Consider the following 14,602-nt stretch of genomic DNA (forward strand, 5'->3'; position numbering starts at 1 on the left):
ACATATCAGATGAAACCTTATCCAAAGCTGACAGTTAAATAGCAGCCTTTAACCAAATCCACAATTAAGTCGTTCAATATCCAACCTGGTTTACTCATGTGGACGATTGTGACTGAAGCTGACATATTGTGAAACTGTAATGGTGTATTCCTCCTGTGGAAGCGTCTGCACAGACTCACAGGTTTGTAGGAGGGCAGTGCTAACACAAACAAACAGGTAGAGTGAGCGATGATGGAGTGAATGAGGCCATGTGTTGGTGGGATGTTGGGAGGTTCCATCATGAGGTGATAGTTCAGGCTACGTTTGTTATGTAACAGCTCGTACCTTTTTTGGCACTAAGGATTTACATAAGTAATATGTGTTTCTCCTGCTGACAGCAGCTACATGTTTAGTATGGGATTATTCCAGAGAGGAGAGTGAGGTGTTTCTGTTTCTGTTCCTTTGTGGCACAACTCCTGCGTTGTCTGTTCTAATCTGTTGATAGAACTGAGCATGTGCAGTTGCAATAGAGGCAGCATGAAAAACACTTGTTTTAATGATCCGTCACAGTACACTGGCATTTCCTGTTTTGTGCAGCCTAGTGGCAGTTAATGGCAGCTCACTGCAGAGCTATTTTTAAGGATTCACCATCCATCCAGTTTCTGCTGCTTTTCTGAGTCCAGGGCATGGAAGCAGCAACCTAGGCAGAGTTGCCAGACCAGCTTTTCTGGGAGGACTCAGGAAGGTTCCCAAGCCAGCCAATAGAAAAGCCAAGAGAGGGCATCGTCACAGTTGGGTATACCTGAAACACCTCACTTAGGAGGCACCGAGAAATTCCATCCATCCATCCATTCGCTTCCGGTTATCCTTTTTCAGGGTTGCGGGGGGCGCTGGAGCCTATCCCAGCTGTCATAGGGCACGAGGCAGGGTACACCCTTGACAGGTCGCCAGTCTGTCGCAGGGCTAACACACAGGAACAGACAACCATTCACACTCACATTCATTTGCACATTCACACCTAGTGACAATTTGGATTATCCAATTAACCTATCCCCACAAGCACCGAGAAATTCTCCCCATAAAAACTGTGATCAGAACGGGAGGGTTGGTGGAGTCCAACACCGACTGGGAACAAGCCCAACTTATTGCTGGTATTGTGAACCAAGTTCTTGCTAGGAATATACAGAGATGCAATAGCCTGCTAAAAACAGGCCAGATACCCCATACTTCCAAAGGTTTGGATACCCTAACCTTTGGAAGTATGTAACATGCATCCAGTGGTATACACAGGGATTGTTGAATGCCTTCTCCAAGTCCACAAAAGAATGTACACTGGTTTGGCAAACCATGCACCCTTAAATAGCCCCAAAACAATAAAGAGCTGGTCCAGTGTCCTACAACAAGGACAAACACTGGAGGGTTTCTCCTGAATCCAAGGTTAGACCAATGTATGGCCTCTTCAGTACACTAGAGTGTCCAAGGAAGGCCGAGGAGTGTGATTCTCTTAAAGTTGGTAAACAGTCTTTGGAGCACCCTGCTTAAACGTTTGCCAGTTCAAGACCATGACTCCCAGCTTCCAGGTAATGCAGCAGAATTGATGGTCCTGGAAATGTGTCCATTGTTTCTGTAGGATGGAGAAGCCTTTCCTTCCATCCCAGACATCCCTCTGCATCAAGGTGGGCAGGAAACTGCTTCTCTGTCCTCTGATGGTTTTCCAGAATCACCCAGAAGCTGACTGAAAGTCAAACTTTTGCTTTCTTCACTCCTGCTAGATGTCATCGGACTCCTAGCTCAGTAGGATGCGTACTTCAGCTGGACAGTTCCCTTCTGGCATCTGGTGTATTTGGTTTTGAGGTTGCTGCCACTGCAAGCATTAAACACCTTAAATTCAACTGGCCACCAGATTAACTGCTGTTTGTTCCGTTTCTGCTTCATCATTCAGGACGCATCTACTTCCTTACTATGCTAACAAGTGTCTGCCACCACTAACTATTCTGTGCAGAGTATGACAGTGCAGCAACACAACACAACGTTTCCCTCTTTGCTGGTTGGCTCCTTGGCGGCCATCTTTGCTTTGAATGCTAATGCCTAGACCTCTTGTAACGGCAGCAGTAGTTAAACAAGCTGGTGGGAAAACACATAACAGGCAGGAGGAAGACAAGCCTGGCATAATATGATGGCCATCAAGAGACTGTGCTGAGTGCATGCCTGTTTGATGGAGGTGCATTAGTGCAATTTCTTACACTCATCGACTCACCATTCTTTGAGACATTATTTTATTACCACACTTAATTACAGAAAACATATCTGAGTTGTTCTTTTACTCTGTTTGTCTTCAGGATCTCTGCTGCCTGCTCAGTGATCAGTAACAGGAAAAGTTCATATTAAGCTAAAGCGTGTGTTACGACCCGGCTCGAATTGACCATAACAAGAGCGGGGTGTCCTGTGACTTCCCACGCCCAAACAGACACAGCCACAGCATCGGACTTTTAACAATAGTTTATTGACAACAATGGCGCTCAAGGTAGTGGGAGTGTATAATTTTGGGGTGAGCTGAGGCCAACACAACAAACAAAACTCAGCCTAGGCTTCGGTTCCCCTCTGACCTGTTTAAGGAAAAGAAAAGAAAGAAATAAGACAGTCTGACCTCCCTGGTCTAAAAACACAGGAGAAAAGAAGGCTTCCCAAAATAATCAGCAGCTCAACCCTATTTGCTCCGCACTTCACACACATGCCCGACCTTTTAACCAAATAGCTATGGCTACGGCTGCTCCGTCTGGACCTGAGGCAAGTGCACGGGAAGTCTGCCACACCCCCTTTTATAGTTCACGTCCACAGCAGGAACCAGTTACATCAGGCCATTCCTTAGGTCCACCAATCACAGCCGAGCCCCTGCACAGGTGAATTTGCATACACACATTAAGGAACAAATAACCCACCAACACACGCACGTAACAGTGTGTCTCTTATAAAAAAATCAAAACTGATGTTCTTTGATATTTTTTAACATCAAATATCAAAACAGTCGTTCTGTTTGGGTTTAGACCTTTATTACACCACAATCTTTTAACTGACCGTAGGTGTCCATAATTTCATAATCTGAAAAAGGGGGGCGGGGGGGGGAGATTTGGTAAAGAGACATTTTAAAAACAATGTGTGAACTTACTTAATTGTATTCACCTTATAAACAGTTTATAGTTGCTGAACAGTTGTTGCTTTAAATAAATTCTGTTTTCTCAGAATTCTGGAAAAGAAAAAGAAAAGACGTGCCTACTTTATTGTTTTTCGGTGGCCCTAATCCTGAGAGAGTTGATCACTACATTATCACCTAATGCTTGCAAACTTGTTTAGCAAGCTGCTAAGTGTAGACACACATGATTGGTAATCAGTGCGAAGTAGCAGACAAATAAAACTGGATGGCCTCTACCACACAGCGGGAGACACTTCGGGTATGGGTAATACATCGCAGACAGCTATGTCTGCTGCCTATGTTAGCATACCTGCTAACCCAATCAGCTCCCTAAATGTAAGCCTCGGCAGTATCTAAATGAACGAGTTATAACATGAATTGACCCACTGTACAGCTGGCCAAAGCCATCTTTCTGTACCAGGCTGTAGTTGACCTTTTTAACTTTGAAGTATATTGAAATTGAGTTGCTTTTGGAGCCAGTGCCACCTCAGGATCTGCAGGTTTTTTGGTAAAATGGTAAATGGCCTGTATTTATATAGCACTTTTCTAGTCCCTAAGGACCCCAAAGCACTTTACACATCCAGTCATCCACCCATTCACACACTGGTGATGGCAGCTACATTGTAGCCACAGCCACCCTGGGGCGCACTGACAGAGGCGAGGCTGCCGGACACTGGCGCCACCGGGCCCTCTGACCACCACCAGTAAGCAACGGGTGAAGTGTCTTGCCCAAGGACACAACGACCGAGACTGTCCAAGCCGGGGCTCAAACCGACAACCTTCCAATTACAAGACGAACTCCCAACTCTTGAGCCACGATTTTAACTCTTGAATGCTGTGGTTACTGCTTGTCTTGCTCATATGGCACATGTGTATTAGAAACTTGTAAGAAACTACCAAAGATATTATACTTTTTAGTGACAGAGTCTGAATGATTAGAGCTAATATGTTTAGAAGAAGCTCAGCAGGCGAACACTGACCTGACCACGAGTACCATAAAGTCAGCTAATGTCTGTTATTAGGGTGTTTCCTGATTGACTGTGAGAAAGTGCAGTCACTCACATATCCTCCTATTTACTAATCAGCAGCATGAAAGCTATTACTGCCTATGCTGGTGCTTGATCAAATTAACATTTAGAGACATGCACTCAGACACTCACTGCTGATGTAATTAGTGGTCAAGAATCATCAAGCTCTGTGTGAGACAGAGAGTGTGTGTGTGTGTGTGTGTGTGTGTGTGTGTGTGTGTGTGTGTGAAACTGTACTCAGGTTTATGCTTGAACTGATGATCTGGTGTAAAATTCATCTTATTCTGCAGCACCATTAACTCTTCTCGCCCCATGTGCTCGACTGCAGTTTATAAGCAGTGATGGTGTTATTGAACACAAGTAAATATGACCTCATCCAGGCTGCTGCTCAAGTGCTCTTCTTATTAGATTGTACGCTTGTCAGCTGAAGGGCTGTGACTCAGTGACATCTTCATAGATCAATGGGAAACTGACACCCACGAGCTAAATATCAGCAGCATTCGCTCTTATAATTGCATTACAACGGAAGCGCCTGATAGCGCTCTCATCAGTGCCATGTCAACATCAAGGGCAGGTGATCTCTGCAATATTCTGACACTAAGTGCTGGAAGAGCTCATCATCAGACTGCAGCTCTTTATGGTACAGCTCATGTATTTTTGATTAATCTGAAGCTTTGATAATATTCAGAAAGTCGGCTGGTATTCAGCAGCAAATTGCCAAATTTCTGTCAGAAATGTGAATTATTCAGGTGCAGATTGTCAAGAAATATTTTATTCAAAGTAATATTTGAGTTTTCACTGCTGAATTTAATCCTGACTATGTGGACATATCTACAAAAGGATTAAGTGAGTCAGTGCTAGAAGCTGAAGAAGTTTTACTGTCATGTTCCCAACTGATGTATTCTTGTGTTTGATTGTCGCAGTTTTTGACTAACTGATAAAAAGTCATCAGTTTTAGTTCAGTCTGGTGCCAAATCACACCATCTCACGGATCAGGACACGACAAAGACAAACCCAACAGTTCCCACTGTGAGTAAACACTTGGTGACAGTGGGGAGAAAAAACTCAGCTTTCACAGGAACACACCTCAGACAGGACCAGGAACCCACGCAGTCCATCTGCTGGGACCAGTTGGGGTGATAGGAGAGCTGGGAAACTAAGATCTCCACACAGTTTGAGCCACACTTGATATTGCAGATTATGGCAAATAAACATTTTCAGATATGATCCAGTTTAACCCTTTAAAACCGGTCAGAGCAGCACGCTCTGTTTTGCGTAACTATTTTTAAATCCCGGTAGCTCTGCAACCACGTGAGCTAGCGCAATAATTTTTTTTGCATATGAAACCGGAGGAGTTGTACTTACATCTTATGCCATCAGCTTGTCCTCGGTCACAGTTTCCTTCCACATATAACTTTGCAAAAACTGCATAAAAAGCACTTGCAGCAACAAAAACATAAGATTCCAGAAACATGCTTTGCTGATCCGATCAGCTGTTCATAACACTTCCTACATCCATCAGCGTGAACTTTTGCATGTCCGCCATGACCTGCCCGAAACCAGAAGTGACGTCATTTGTAGTTTTTTACCACCCGGGCCTCAATGAGCCTATACTGGTGTTTTTAAAAGTTATCTTTGACTTTATGACTTTCTGTGTGGTTTCTGGGATGCTTAGGACTCATATTGCACTGCTGGAAATAGTTTATTTTGATGCATATGCTGCTTTTTTGCAAATTTGCAGTATTATATTTATTTTCGTTTTTCCTGCAGTATATAAAAATTGGTGTATTTCAAAAATAAAACTATGAAAACACTCAAAATAAATTTCCTGTGGTGGGAAACTATTTTGTGCAACTTTTTTATATTTACAGTTTTGAGGGATAAGCCTCTTAAATTTCTCTAACTAGAAATATATGTTAAAAAAAACAAAAACGATTTTCAATTTTTTTGTAGTTTATTGCACTTTTTTGCAATTTATGTAATTACTATGCACTTAATGCAGACATATTATTAAAATTTAGGCTGTAATGGTTGGTCTTAAAGGGTTAATAGTAACATCAGTGCTTTACTTTAGTGTAGCTCCATTAGAATTCAGTACAATAGTGTTACCTACTGAATATTTTTTGGAAACCGTGTACTCCATAAATTTATCACCCTTCTACTGAGCACGTGTATGTGTAGAAGTTCCCAGCCTTCATCTGCTGTAACAGGGACTAATCACGAGCTGCTTCGTTTTAAGGCGTGCCCGCTCTACCGTTTGTCATAAAGATATAGAAATGTTATCTGAAACATGGCAACAAACAAACATCGTGTGGCTGGATGAAATTGTCATCCTCTGCCTTTGACTGATGCAGATTTTGTGGTTTGATGCTCGACAAGCAACGAAAGAATTCAAGCACTTCCGAAAAAAAACCTTCAAGTGGCAGGAAAGATGCTGTGTCTGTGGCTTTCTGAGCTCTTTGTAGTAGTACGTAACTACACATATATTTACACACAGGCCCCTGTAGTACAAAACGGCGAATTAAAACACAACCAAACACGACTCATTACTGGGACTTTATGGTCCTTTGTGGCCGGGACTACAGAGCAGGTCGATGCCCGAATCAGCCCATTAAAGACAACCATGTACTGATGCTTAGTGGAAAAGATAAGGGCTCTTTCTTTGCCTGCTGGCAGATGGTAGCATCCTTTCACTCCATTTAACACTCCTTCATTTTATCTCTCCCTCGCTGATTTCATCACTTTTACTCATTTCAGCAAAACAATGCTTTGGGGCTTTGGCAGTGAATCTAAAGGTTCGTGTTCTGAGTCACTTTGGAGTGTGTGATCTATGGTCTGAGCTGTCTTTGAACATTTCTCTGAGCCAAAACACACCAAGGTTCCTGATGTTTTCTGTCTCGTTTTGTCAGTAGGTTGTTCAAAAATACCCAAACAGCAAACAAATAAAAAATAAAAATAGAAACCTGTTTGTTTGTTTGTTTTCTGACTGACGAGGCAGAAGTTTGATGTCGTCAGCAGCAGATGGTGCTAAGCCGTGCTTAATGGTTGGATGGATGTAAATTTGCGATAAGGAGTTTCACACTGATAGAAAGTGTTCGCTTCTTTTAACACTCCCTTGTTCTGTGACTGTAATTAAATTGTCCAAGTCGTGCATCATTGTGTACCAGACTGAAAACTTTATGTCGATGATAAGCCAGTAAAATTGTGGTGCACTGTTGTAGTGTTGCACCAGTCACCAACTTTGTTTCACTGGTACGGGAGTAAAAATGAGATTGTTTATGAAAATTTGACCCAAGTACTCAGCCTACGCACAGTTTATTTACTCATTTATGTTTGCTATTTAGAATGAACATCATTCACTGATTTGTTGACTGTACTGTTGAAGCCTCGAGCTGGCACGTTAGCAAACCACAATCAATTAGGGGAGAGGGAGGGAGTCATCGGCTAATCCCAGTGGTGGCTAGCTAGCTTGGGTACCAAGGCACATGTAATTTAATGCTATTTGGGAAATTAAAAACAAACCTTCACCTTTAACTTGAACCTAAACATAAACTCATGCTGTAAAGTTGGGGATTTACCCATATGTGGAACTTTCTGTTTTTGCTCTTTGTTTGCATTTCTTTAGGTGCAGACACTGACAGCCTGCCAAGCACTAATCTAACCTAATAACCAATCACCTGCATACTGGCTTTGTAATAATGGTGATTCTAATTTGAGCACTTTTTTGTCGTAGACTACAATCGTATCCCCAACTTTAATCAAAGAGTCTGTTTTTTTATAACTGTCATAGGCAGCCAAGTAATGACAAACAATCCAGTTTGTGGTTCAGGATCTTGGACCTTTGGATCCTGTCTTTGTTGCTTTTTTAACTGTCTCTGTTTTTAGTGCTTAATGCGTTAGTCACCAATAGGGATGGGTTTTTATAATCGATTTATCGATTAAAATCGATTCTGGCTTGGATAACGTAAAATCGATTCATTAAAATCCTGAATCGATTTTTTAATATAAATTTATTTTGCCCGAAATGCCAGAATCTCTGGTGAAATCTCACAAAATTTCCACAACCACCAAACAGCTAAGACAGTAAATGAGAGCAGGAACACGGTTTCTGCACAAAGACTTAAACACACAGCGCAACCCGCGGATCAGAATCAGTGAGATGTCGCCTTTCTCGCCGTCAGGGCTGTAAGCCGACAGCTCGCTGATTCTGATCTGTCGGTGGTTCAGCGCTTTGTGTTCACGCCCTTTTTGCGCTGATTCTAAAGCTGTTAGTTTGATCTCTCTCCAAACAATATCTCCAAACTACGCTTCACATAAACATCATCATGAATTTCCTCTGACTTTTACTGTTTTGCTTCCACCACGATGCACAGCTCTCTCTCAGTTTCCCGTCTAAAAATCTGTTTTCTTCATTATTCTCTTGCTTGTTACGCACAAGTCTACGTTGTTTACAGCCTGTCGGCCGCTGTTTTTTTACCTTTTACATTCTTCCGAAAAGAAAACCTAATTTCTGCCGTTCAATACTGAACCAATTTAAACTTTTAAAAATTATGCAAAATGCAAAACGTCTCTAATAAAACCGCTGGAACGTCAGAGGTGATGTTCATATGTTGATTAATGGTTTTCTTTTGTTTTTGATGTACTGCAGAATATTTTTAAATATTAGTAAAATCAGCTTCATGTTTTTCTGTGTTTTATCTTCAGCTACTTTGACACAAAGGCCTCTGCTGTGACGCTCACACCTTTGATAAAGTCTGGAAAGTGTCAGCTTCCTTTTTATAGATACAAAAATATGTAAATGTACTGATCTGAATTATAATATTTCTGACTGTCAAAATTTCCCAGATTCAAATCGAATTGAATCGAATTGTGGATGAATCGATTCTAGAAATCAGTGACGATACCCAGCCCTAGTCACCAACCCAATACCTCATATTGCTTAATTCTTATATTTAACAGAGATGTGCAAAGCTTCCAGAAGATGAGTTTGCAGTTATTAAGTTATACACTATCAAACCCCGATTCTTTTGTCCCCATGACAGAACAGAGAAAACCGACTCATAGTGTGTTAAAATATTGATATTTCTTTTATTCAAGTCCTCTGCACAGCTCAAACGCCAGTTGCAAGAGCTCTCTAACATTAGAATCATAAACTGTGCTTCATATAGGTGTTATTTTGGTACTTTACACGTCACACAGTCTCAAACATTGCTTATATGGCAAGTTCCTCATTTCAGTGTCTTATCTATTAATGTGGCTGTGCACTAAAACTTCCTGTTTTTCAGTCTGGCTGAGCACTTAGTTTGTGAGTCAAACGTGGCCTTGCTCTACAAGCCTTCATTATTAAAGTACATAAAACAATATAATGAACAGATACACATTAAAAAATCATTCTTTTTCCTAACAACACTCACCTCAGTCAACCTAATTAAAATGATTGTGACTGTGATGTGATATTAAGAGTCTCATTCAGTTGTCGCAGTGATGGAAACATTTTCAGTGTGTGTTGTTCTTCCTGTCCCCACTCGTGGGGGTTACCCGTGCAATGTTTTGTCCCAAATCAGTCAGTCTTCCATCCGAGTGTGTTGATGCTCGTTAGCGTCGCCTGCTCCATATTAACAGCGTATTAAAGCGGTGTTGTGTCCTGAGCTGCTTTACTTTGTTTTTCCCAGTGAATGTGTGAAGCTAACGACGAACCCCAGCGTACTGCTGTCACTTTGATATATCGCCTCGTGCTTCGCTGCACAATGAATATTAGACAAAGCAGGCAGACTCCACTCCATTCAGCTGATAGATAACACAGAAGCAATTCAATTCTTACATTCTTTCATATTTCTTATCTTGATAGAGAGTTGTGCTTGCCTTGGGTGTGATGGCAGTGAGTATTTCATCATTAGAAAGAAAGCAGAGTGTTTATTGGTGTGCTGATGATGGATTGTTGTTCAGGCGGTAGGGTCACTCCTCAGGTGATGGATTATGTTAATGGCTGATTTAACTATGATCACACGGCATATTTCTCCTGCAGTTGGGAACTAATAATGCATCATGATTAAGCAAAGCGTCTCATACACCTGCAGGGCTTTTTTCTTTTCAGAGAAAAAATGACATTATCGCCAAGGCAACGTTTACATTTTGGTTATTCATGCAAGAAAACAGCTGGACTCTCTGAAAGTGCCCTATTTTATCAGACAAGTGCATTAGGTCGCTGCTTCTTCCAGCCCTTACACAGACTGCAGAGGTCTTTGTTTCACATGTGAGTTGACAAAATGTTCAGAATGCTCTTTTCTGATCTGTATCGTCAGCTCGTTCTAGAAGCATACAGGTAACACCATCTTATCGAGGGAATGTTTCTTGGATACTGTTACGACCCCCTCTGCTAGGCGTCAGGGAAGGAGTAACATACACAAGCCCCCAACACAAAACTGAGTAAAGAAAAAGGTTTTAATTTCAAGGTTTGAACAGAAAACCGACAGGGCCGTTCAACAGACCACTGGGCAAACAATTATTACATAAAGAAAAAAACAGTCAAGAGTAAAAGCTAAAGGTTAACTAAGGCAAGCTGGCAGCACAAAACTCTAATGAAACTAAGTTCAGCTGGTTTAGCAAACAAAGAGCAACACAGCAAACAGTTTCAGCAAACAACGTTCAAGTGTGAGGCAACGAGGAGGCCACTGCATGTCACTTCAGAGCAGCAGTTCCCCCTAGTGTGAAGGATCTTCAGCCTTTTATACTCCCAGGTGCAGACAATCAGCCAGTCAATTGGTCTTGGAGTGGTCATGGGATCTCCCAGCAGCCAATCCTCCACGAGTCCTAGCACACTTGGATTTGCATAAACAAAAAGGCCGTCTCACTCCCTCCAAGGCCCCGGGCCGTAACAGATACATAGCCAGACTTTTTGAATGTCAAAGTGGCCGTTAAGTTGTCCTGGTAGAGTGCAGATCATAGGACACAGCATCCAAAAAATTAAAAATACAAAAAGCCAAAAGTACAGTGCTCTACACTTACCAGCTTTGGGAGAAAAGCACCGCAGTGGGAAATTTCCAGTCCCTGAGTTTAAAATGATGTTGCTTTGCTGCGACAGGGTGAAGCTGGAGAGTAATGGGAGTGATTTTACAGACAGCGTCATTGTTTTCAATGTTTTCTGTGTGCGTGTACTAAAGCATCAGAATAATTTTATTATGATTCTGAAAAGTTGTCCAATTCTTTTCAGGCCCCCAAAAATAGGCGCTGTGATTCCAAAACAGTTGGTGCAATATTAACAGAATGGAAAGTCTTCAGTCATTGTTTGATTTCAAATTCACTGCAGTGCTGCACAAATTACAGAAATGACATCGTCGTCCAAGTACTTAACTATAAGAACTCACACAGGTTAGTCCTAAGAGTATCTTAGGACTAACCTAAGATACTCCAGTCAGGCTCTTCAGTGGTTTGCCTCATATCTCTCACACAGGAAGCAGTGTGTGGTGTTGGATGGGGTTAAATCTCCATATTTAGACTGTGATACAGGGGTTCCTCAAGGATCTGTTCTTGGGCCCTTATTGTTCTCTCTTTTTATCAATAACTTACCTGAAGTCTGTCCAAATATATTTGCTCAAATGTATGCGGATGATGCAGTTATATATACGCAAGCAAATAGTGTCCAGCAGGGGGCAAAAGATCTTACAGCTGCTTTAGCATTAATGCATAGCTGGCTGGAGGACTCATGCCTAATGTTGAACACCTCAAAAACTGTTTGCATGTACTTCTCAAACTGTCCCTTAAACTTGAAGCAGTCAAACATATTCCTGGATGGAGTAGAGCTTGAATTAGCTCCAGAATTTAAATATCTTGGGGTCATTCTAGACCCAACATTCAATTTGTTTAAGGCAAAGGTTAAAAACTGGTTATGGACAAATCAAGTGTGTGATCATGTATGAGTTGTATAGTTTTAATGTTTTATTTGGGAACAGAATAGTTTATATGTGTACGTTTGGTGATGGAGTTTTTATTATGAATGAATGATGAATTTTTATGAATTATTATGTCTATTTTTTATGCTTAAGGACAACAGATGGAAATTAGCCCTTGGCTATAATCTGGTATGTTTACATTCATGTAATTTTTTTTTTTTTACATTTATGTTCATTAACATGCACTGTCCTAAATAAATAAATAAGAGTAGTATTAGCAGGTGTATTAGTATTAGTTAGTTAATACAGTGCTCATAGTACTGAAAACTGAGTATCTAACATCTATATCAGACCTTAACTCTGATGTATACATATTGTACAAGCTGGCGACCCTCACTCATGATGGAGTGCTGCACAAAGTCAAGAATGCAGGTAAATGGTTTCACAAGGCAAGGCAAGGCAAGTTTATTTGTATAGCACAATTCAACAACAAGGTGATTCAAAGTGCTTTACAGAGACATTAGAAACAAAAACAAATAAAAAGCATGATTTAAAATTGATTAAAACAAGCAAACAAACTAACTAATTAACAAACAAACAAACAAACAAACAAAACAGTATATAAAATCAAAACAGATAAAATCAGAACAGTAGATAAAATCAGTAATTAAAATGTGAGTTTTGAAATTTAAGCCTAAGTGTGGATTTGGTGCTTTATTCAAATGCAGCTGAGAATAGGTGAGTCTTCAACCTGGATTTAAATAAACTGAGTGTTTCAGCTGATCGGAGGCTTTCTGGGAGTTTGTTCCAGATATAAGGAGCATAAAAGCTGAATGCGGCTTCTCCGTGTCTGGTTCTGACTCTGGGAACTGATAAAAGACCGGATCCAGATGACCTGAGGGATCTGGAAGGTTCATACTGGGTCAGGAGGTCACTGATGTATTTTGGTCCTAAACCATTCAGAGCTTTATAGACCAGCATCAGAACTTTAAAGTCTATCCTCTGACGGACAGGCAGCCAGTGTAAAGACCTCAGAGCTGGACTGATGTGGTCCACTTTTTTGGTCTTAGTGAGGACTCGAGCAGCAGAGCTCTGAATGAGCTGTAGTTGTCTGACTGATTTTTTAGGTAGACCTGTAAAGATGCTGTTACAGTAATCAAGCCTACTAAAGATGAATGCATGGACTAGTTTTTCCAGGTCCTGTTGAGACATCAGATCTTTTATCCTTGATATATTCTTGAGGTGATAGTAAGCTGATTTTGTTATTGTCTTAATGTGTTTTTCTAAGTTTAGGTCTGCATCCATCACTACACCCAAATTTCTCGCCTGGTTTGTGGTTTTTAGGTGTATAGACTGAAGTTCTCTGGTGACCTGTAATTGTTTTTCTTTGGCACCAAAGACTATTACCTCAGTTTTGTTTTTGTTTAGCTGGAGAAAATTGTGGCACAACCAGTCATTAATTTCCTCAATGCATTTACCAAGAGCCTGTACAGGGCCTCGGTCTCCTGGTGACATTGTGATATATATTTGTGTGTCATCTGCATAGCTATGGTAGTTTATTTTGTTGTTCTTTATAATCTGTGCCAGTGGGAGCATGTAGATGTTAAACAGAAGGGGTCCCAAGATGGAGCCTTGGGGAACTCCACATGTGATACTTGTCTGCTCAGATGTGAAGTTACCTATTGATACAAAGTATTTCCTGTTTTCTAAGTATGTTTTGAACCAGTTTAGTACAGTTCCTGAAAGACCTGTCCAGTTCTCCAGTTGTTTGAGTAATATGTTGTGGTCAACTGTATCAAATGCTGCACTGAGATCCAGTAAAACTAAGATTGACATTTTTCCACCGTCTGTATTCAGACATGTGTCATTAAACACTTTGGTCAGAGCGGTTTCAGTGCTGTGGTTCTGTCTAAAACCTGACTGGAAGGCATCATAGCAGTTATTCTGTTTTAAGAAGTAATTGAGCTGTTGAGAAACTGCTTTTTCAATGATCTTACTTTAAAATGGAAGATTTGAGATCGGCCTGTAGTTGTTCATTTGTGTCTTGTCAAGATTGTCCTTTTTCAGTACAGGTTTAATTACAGCAGTTTTTAGTGCTTCTGGAAACACACCTGATAATAAAGAAAAGTTGACGATCTGAAACAGGTCTGACTCTAAAGTCTTTGAGACCTTTTTGAAAAAACTTGTTGGCAGGACATCTAAACAGCAAGAGGAGGAGTTCAGTTGACCTAAGATGTCCTCCAGGTCTTTGCTGTTAATCGGGTGAAACTGTTTCATGGTGTTTAAGGCAGGCAGATCAATGTTAGAGAGAAAGCAGGACCAATACTCTGAGCGATGGGCGTGACGTTAATCGGCACTCTTACTAATTTGGTTCTACATTTCTTATTTTGTGTCGCTTTGCTGTGTCCGTGCTCTCACACCTTCAGCTGCTAGCTTCCTCTCAAATCATTCACCTAGATCATAGGTGTCAAACTCTGGCCAAATTTGGCCCGCAGCCTAATTACATTTGGCCCGCG

General features: G+C 41.1%; 1 protein-coding gene and 1 long non-coding RNA gene across 7 annotated transcripts in view; both read left to right on the plus strand.

The window, feature by feature from the left end:
* cdk14 (cyclin dependent kinase 14) overlaps positions 1-14,602 on the plus strand; it is a 267,760-nt gene that overhangs the window by 110,157 nt on the left and 143,001 nt on the right. The window lies entirely within an intron of this gene.
* On the plus strand, positions 787-14,330 carry LOC146507556 (uncharacterized). Its single transcript, XR_014876768.1, has 2 exons — positions 787-6,508; positions 6,586-14,330. It is a non-coding gene; the product is annotated as an uncharacterized LOC146507556 (long non-coding RNA).

Source organism: Neolamprologus multifasciatus, chromosome 11, assembly GCF_963576455.1.
Source record: "Neolamprologus multifasciatus chromosome 11, fNeoMul1.2, whole genome shotgun sequence".
Lineage (NCBI taxonomy): Eukaryota > Metazoa > Chordata > Actinopteri > Cichliformes > Cichlidae > Neolamprologus > Neolamprologus multifasciatus.